A 7,772-nucleotide genomic window follows, 5' to 3' on the forward strand; every position below is an offset into this window, starting at 1 on the left:
TCTTCTTTCTCAGTTACACTCAACATGAACCAAATTTTAATTTTTGGGGTTAAAATGCTTTCTCTAGTGCCTGACTTCCCCCCATGGTTTATTATCAGGATGGCGTCCCCATTATCCACACCATCCCCTGAGCCTAATGTCCCTTGCTACCATCCATGTTAAAAGCCAAATCTTTGGAAACACTAAGTCTGCAACCTTGATACTCAGCAATCACATTGTGTAACTGGATCAAATCCATCCACTTACACTTGTACTGTTGGATCATTTATGTTGTTGTGCTTTGCAAACTTTGAATGAGTGCTTCTAGCCTTAACATTTTTTCCAGACAAAGGGGTTAATTTTGGTTGTATATTTTAGGTTAAAAAGTTTCAGCTATATCCAGAATATGTATCGATAACCATTTGCACATGTGGTCTTAAAAGTGAGCGATAATAGCATTAGGAAACAGAATTCTGCTGCACTTTGTATTCATGGAAGGTGAAGGATTCTCAACTCAGATACTGCATAGTGCATGACAGACAGAAAACTGAGCCCCCTCTTACGTTATAGTGACAGTGAAATTCAAATCAAGCTTCACGAGAGCAGCTTCCTTCCTCTACCATACAATGTGACATTTCCATTTCCCATGCCCTCCATCTATACTGTCTGCCTCCTTGAGATTGCTCAATCAGTGCAGAATTATAGGCAGTTTGTGCTGTGGACTTGCATCCACAGGGGAATGGATGAAGTCGGTCTAAACATATTTTATTTAGGAATCTTACTGGCTGTCAGGGAAAGGAGGAAAAATATAGCCTTGGTAGGACAATAAGATAACTGTTTAACAAAGAGATTACAAGTGAGGAAAGCAAAAAGATTTTACATTGCACCCTACCCTACGAGTCAGCAAAAAGAGGGGAGTAATGAGTTGTAATGATTTATAAGTAGAAAATAATTGGACTTCGCAGAGATGGATGGTAGGACATTTCACCTCTTTTATTGCAGAATTTCGTAGAATGATACAGGCCAGCCTCATCTATAACAGGCACTGCACTGTCAAGCACAAACACTGGCACCTTCACAAAATATGAGGCACAAGACACAACAATATACAGCGCACAGACTGTGAAATATAAAGCACTTCCAAGGCCATTTCAGCATTTAAACCTCTCCTTGGACTTGACTGGGAATTCTGAAATGTCAAGTTGTGATCTGAAAAACCAAAGGATAAACAGTGAGAAACATAATAAAAAATAAGATTAGCTGAACTAAATTAATTTGCTGATTTTTTTACAAAAAGGTAATTATCTTTTCATATGCATTTTTCTCCTGCTTTGTCCTTCTTGGAATGCTTTTCATTAAAAGGTTATTGTTAATGAGGGAGAGGTTTCAGGAACAATTTGGCTAGGCCATTGACTAACAGACAGAAGATGTGATTCTGGACCAAATGAATAATCATTTTTCCCTCCACTTTTCTTCTTTCATTCTGGCTCCGACCCCCTTTAGTACAGTGACTGCACTCTCACTTTCACAAATTGCTGTGTAAAGCAGCCTGTTACAGAATGCAGAAACAGCTGGACTGAAGTGTCAGAGACCACAGCAGGAGCCTTACTATGGTTATTCAACCATCCAATAATATGGCAATTATTATGAAGAAATACACAGCACACCCAGTAAATCAATTTTTCTTACTTTGTTGAAATTATTTAACTTTATTTCTTCATGTCACTACTAAAGATAGGATTCTAATTCATGACATTCATCTCAACTTGAGTTTGATCTTGACTCAAGCAATTGCATTTTCTGTCAACACACCCTCTTCCATGACCCCATCACCCCACCTCCACTCCCTCCTCTGTTAATGCTTGGGTTCCAGCAATGATCCTTGGCCTCTGGTGGGTGTCATATCAACAGCAGCCACTATCCTCTCAGTGGCACTGCAGTTCCATAGAGCTGCTGGTCTCTAATTGGCTGGCAGCTGTTGGTGGGTGGAACCTATACATGCTCTCTCCACCCACCTGAGCCCTTCATCTCAGGAAAGGCTTGCTTGTTCAATACCTGAACAGAAGAAGGTGCAATGGGCTCCCCTAAAAGGAGGCAACATGAGGGTATGGACAGCTCTCCAGCCAAAGGCCAAGACTTCTTTCACCTCTAAGACTCTGCCCAATATACCCACAAATTTCAAAAATGGAAACTATACTTCCATACCTTGGGTTCAGCAGAAAAGTCCAGAATTGTGTTCTCACAAATCACAGAATGATGTTGTGAAACTCGAAAGGGTTCAGAAAAGATTTACAAGAATGTTGCCAGGTTTGGAGGATTTCAGCTATAGAGAAGGGCTGAATTGGCTGGGGCTGTTTTGCCTGGAGCATCAGACGCTGAGGGGTGATCTTATAGAGGTTTATAAAATCATAAGGGGCATAGATAGGATGGGTAGACAAGGTGTTTTCCCTGGAGTCCTGAACAAGAGGGCGTAGGCTCAGGGTGGGAGGGGAAAGATATAAAAGTGACCTAAGGGCCAACTTTTTCACACAGAACGTGGTATGTCTATGGAATGAGCTACCAGAGGAAGTGGTGGAGGCTGGTACAATTGCAGCATTTAAAAGGTATCTGAATGGGTATATGAATAGGAAGGGTTTAGAGGGATATGAGCCAAGTGCTGGCAAATGGGACTAGGTTAGGCTAGGATATCTCATCAGCATGGAAGAGTTGGACTGAAGGGTCTGTTTCCATGCTGTACATCTCTATGACTCTATATGCACACAAACTCCTAACATATATGAATAGGAAGGGTTTAGAGGGATATGGGCCAAGGCAAATGGGACTAGGTTAGGCTAGGATATCTCGTCAGCATGGAAGAGTTGGACTGAAGGGTCTGTTTCCATGCTGTACATCTCTATGACTCTATATGCACACAAACTCCTAACAAGCCTCCCTGAACACAAGCAAACATGCTTCACATTAACAGCCATGGCTTCTATGAAAGGCAACAGTAAACTGAGGTCTGCAGTTTCGAGTGTCATATGTTCAGCTCAGACATCAGCGATCAGATTCCCAAAACATTTGTTGATGGGAACAGTGTATAAAACCCAAAAATATGGAGGTTAAAATGGAAACAAGTAGGGAGATTACTGGCATAGATGGGTTGAGCTGAAGGATCTGTTTCCATGCTGTACATCTCTATGATTCTATGATTCTATAGCAATAACATAAGCAAGGACAGCTTTGTGGGCAGCTTTTCAATGAACGCTTATTTAATACTGATTTTTTTAATGTTCCTTCAAGTGCTGACTCTCTTGTGACTATGTTTTCATCATTTGTCTTTACATAAATGATCGTAATAGCACAACCTAAACTGCCCATTTCTTTATGCTTCCACTGAAATCTGTTTGCTACAATTGCTTTCAAATGGGCTTTATTTACAAGATGACTCTTATAAAGATTACTTACAGTGTAGAAACAGGCCCTTCGGCCTAACAAGTCCACACCGACCCGCTAAAGCGCAACCCATTCCCCTATATTTACCCCTTCACCCTACACTACGGGCAATTTAGCATGGCCAATTCACCTAACCTGCACATTTTTGGACTGTAGGAGGAAACCGGAGGACCCGGAGGAAACCCACGCAGACAACATGCAAACTCTCCACAGAGAGTCGCCTGAGGCGGGAATTGAATCCGGGTCTCTGGCGTTGTGAGGCAGCAGTGCTAATCACTGTGCCACTGTTTTGCCCACTCAGATTTCATCTTTCAATACTTGGTCAGAGTAAATAAAAATGATAAAGAAGATTCTCATAGATATATCTAGCTTACTAGGCATACAACATTATGTAAGAGAGTGAATGTCTGTTGTAAATGGTTGTAAGAATCTGAAAGTTAACAATGAGGAGTATCTGCCTGATGATGTGACGTAGACTTCGGGGAAAAACAGCTTTGAATCTCAGAGGAGTAAGCCCTTTTATGCAAGTCTTCCACATAGCCATGGCAACAATGTTAATCGTATCATTGTAACCAATGCTGGTAACATGCAAAAAGCTACTTCTTGTTCACTATAAGAGCTTCTTAAACTGAGACCAGAAAGTGTTTTTTTCTACCACACTGGACCAAGTAGGCCTCGTAGTTCCCTCCACATAAAGAGGATGATGGCAGCAAGCCTACCACATGGTAAGGTGCAGATTCAGAATCCTCTGCAGCCACCCACAGCCCAGGCCAGGGAATTCGAAACACAGTCAGGGTGACTGGGAAGGAGGTAGAGGAGCGTACACCAGTTGATTAGACTGTCTTTGTGAAGAAGGTTTTGTTGGAGTGTTGTGGGTTCCAAGCAGCAGACGTTTACTGCCTGCAGGATTTCCCCAGCGCTGGGTACTTCGATGTGACCTTCAGGAGTGTGAAGCAGTGTGAGCAGCTCCTGAAGGTATTCAAGGAGAAAAAAGGGGAGGCTCTGTTCTCCATCCTGTCAGCGGCGTTGTTGTGTGTGCTTCCTGCACAGAGGAGTCAGATTGTTACATTCCATATGTACAACCCCCACATCCCGGCAGGTGATGTCCTGACCTTCCTGGGAAGCTCCGTGCAGGTGGAAGGAGACAGCACTAATGTGGTGGACCCATTTGGAATCTGGACCAGAAAACGGCAGGTGAGGGTAACCCTGAGGGTAGATGCCAGTGGAAACCTCCTCCACCCATCCTCCAGCTTTGCAATCGGAGGGAGCAGGGGCTACCTGACGTATGCAGGATAGCCTAAAGTGTGCCAAAGCTGTAGGAGATCACGACACATGACAACGGACTGTAAGGTGACCATCTGTAGGAACTTCAAGCAGGAGGGTCACCTGACCAAGGACTGTCAGGAAGCAAAGAGCTGCAACCAGTGTGGAGAAGTGGGCCACATGTACAAGGCCTGCCAAAGACTGGGGGCCACCACATATGCGCAGATGGTAGGAGTTGGCAATGTGAGCTGTGAACCCCCGAAGACCAGCAAGATACCACCAACCAGCAGGGGGATGGTGTCCAGCAGCACCCAGAAGGAAGGACGGGCTGGAGTGGAGCAGACGGCAGCCAGCGGAGAGATACAGCAGCCAACCCAAGCTCCAGCTGGAGAGACAGAGACAATGGAAGAGGAGGAGGAAACTAAGGAGCAGGGGAATGGATTCCGGTGAAAACCAGAAAAAGGAAGATCTGCCAGGCCCCCAAAGCCTCCCAGCAAAGGGGGAAAATGACAGCTGCATGGGCAGGACACAGGCAGCTGGTGAAGATGGGTGCAAGGAGGGTCATCACTAAAAGAAGGCAGACCACCACAGGGGAAAAAGGAAGGCAGTACCCCCAACCAGGAAATGACGGACCCTCTGAGGGGACTGGTAAAGCCCAGCCCCCACTCAGTGAGAACCGGGGGTACCCATTGCCCCACAGCTCCAGGTAACTGGGAGCCGCGATCCTCTGGCAGCCCCACTGTCAGACACAGAACTGGACTCTGTGGACCCTGGCCTCGGCCCGATGACACCAGAGTGGGGAAATGACCCCAGCGAGGAGCTGGACAGCTACCTCAGCCCTGCAAGGGTCCAACAGTTCACCTGCACCCCGGGGATGCAGACAGCCAGCCCAGAGACAGCATGATCGGTAAATGGGCAATGGTAACCTCATAACCTATAAAATGGGGGTTACAATTGCTAGTATTAAGGTGCATAGCGTTACATCTTCTACACGATGTGTTTCCTCTGGCAGCCCACTGTCAGACACAGAGCTAGACTCTGTGGACCCTGGTCTCAGCCTGATGACATTTGCTGGGGGGTACACAGTTTTCCCGGCTTCTCTGAATATAAAGACATATAAAGTATACATCTGAATGGCATAATCAAATGTACAGGTACCAAAGATTTCTATGAATAAAGTATATTTATGAAATAAAAAAAGTAAGGTGCAGATTCAGTTACACTGCACATAAGACGTGGTGAGCAATGGGCCAGATTTGTAGACCAGTCAGACTAGTTGGTCTGTAAGTGTCTGGCCTATCCCTGCTGCCCTCTTGAACAAAGGAATTACATTAGCTATCATCCAGTTATCTGGTACTTCACCTGGGGCCAGCGAAACATTAAATATCTCCACCAGGGCTCAAGCAATCTCCCTCCTTACTTCTCATAGCGCCAGGGACATATCCCATCAGGCCGTGGGGATTTAACACCTTTGTGCCCACTAAAGCATCCAATACCTCCCCCTTATTAATCTTAACATGATCTAGAACCTTACCATCCTAATTAAAATCCCTGGCTCCAATCTCTTTCTCCTTTGTGAATACAGATAAGAAATATTCATTTAAAACCTCATCCACATTCTCTGGGTACATGCACAGATTTTTCCTTTTGTTTCTAATCAGCCCCATCCTTTCCCTGCTAATCATCTTACACTTAATATACTTATAAAATGCCAAGGGGATTTCCTTAGTTCTATCTGACAAAGATATTTGTGGTCCCTCTTTGCCCTCCTAATTTCTTTTTTAAGCACTACCTACACTCTCTATACTCCTGAATGGCCTGCCCTGTTTTTAATGCACTGTACCTAACCTCTACTTCCTTTGTTATTTTTACCTGCTCTCAATATCTTGGAAAATCCAGAGTTCCCTGGATTTGCTGCCCCTGCCCTTCACTCCGAGGAAAATTTGGCCCTGAGCTCTCATTGTACTACTTTTAAAAGATACCCATTTTCCAAATATAGAAGTAATTGCTCCCAATCTATATTTGCCAGATCCTATCTAATAATATTGAAATTGGCCTTTCCCCAATTTAGATACTTAACTTCCAGACTAGCCTTATCCCTTTCCATAATGAGCTTGAAACTTTATGGTCACTATCCCCAAAAGACTCACCCACTGAAAATTCACCCACTTGACCAGTTTCATTCCTTAGGTTTAGGTCTAGCACTACCCCATCTCGAGTAGAACTATCTACGAACTGGCATAAAAAGCTCTCCTGGACGCACTTTAAAAACTCCACATTGTCTAATCGTTTCATGCAAAGGTGATCACAGTTAATGTTAGGAAAGTTGAAATCCCCTATAACTATAATGCTATTCCTTTCACACCATTCTCTGACTTATCCGTATTTCTATGTGATTTGCCTACCCATGGTAGGGAAATTATCGGAAAAAGTTCTGAGGGCCAGGATTAGTCAACTTAGAAAAGAAAGGATTGATCACGGATAGTCAGCACAAATGTGTTAGACGGATATCCTGCCTGACTAATTGAGTTTTTTGAAAAGGTGATTAAATAGATTCTCAGGGGAACCAAGGACAAATAGCCAAGTTTCTGGTATTGAGACTGGCTCTAATGCAACGAGGGGTATGTCGGCTTCCAAGAGATAAATTGTGTTTGGGGATTCTCTAGTCCGAGGTACAGACAGATGTTTCTGTGGCCAGCAGCGAAAAAGCAGAATGGTATGGTGCTTCCTTGGTGCCAGGATCAAGGATGTCTCAGAGAGGGTGCAGAATGTTCTCATGGGGGAGAGGGGCCAGCAAGAGGTCATTGTCCACATTGGAACCAATGACATAGGAAGATAGGAAGGGAAAAGGTTGAGATTCTGAAGGAAGATTACAGAGAGTTCGACAGAAATTTAAAAAGGAGGCGCTTGAGAGTAGTAATATCTGGATTATTCCTGGTGCTACGAACTAGTGAGGGCAGAAATAGAAGGATAGAGCAGATGAATGCATGGCTGAGGAGCTGGTGCATGGGAGAAGGATTCACATTTTTGGATCATTGGAATCTCTTTTAGGATAGAAGTGACCTGTACAAGGAGGACGGATTACACCTAAATTG

General features: G+C 44.2%; 1 long non-coding RNA gene across 1 annotated transcript in view; it reads right to left on the reverse strand.

Moving 5' to 3' along the window:
* Positions 1-962: 962 nt before the first annotated feature.
* Positions 963-7,772, reverse strand: part of LOC122563431 — a 10,792-nt gene continuing 3,982 nt past the window's right edge. The window contains exon 3 of the long non-coding RNA XR_006315602.1: positions 963-1,188. This is a non-coding gene — a long non-coding RNA (uncharacterized LOC122563431). The remainder of the gene's footprint in view (positions 1,189-7,772) is intronic.

The sequence above is a fragment of the Chiloscyllium plagiosum genome, chromosome 27 (assembly GCF_004010195.1).
Source record: "Chiloscyllium plagiosum isolate BGI_BamShark_2017 chromosome 27, ASM401019v2, whole genome shotgun sequence".
Classification (NCBI taxonomy): Eukaryota; Metazoa; Chordata; class Chondrichthyes; order Orectolobiformes; family Hemiscylliidae; genus Chiloscyllium; species Chiloscyllium plagiosum.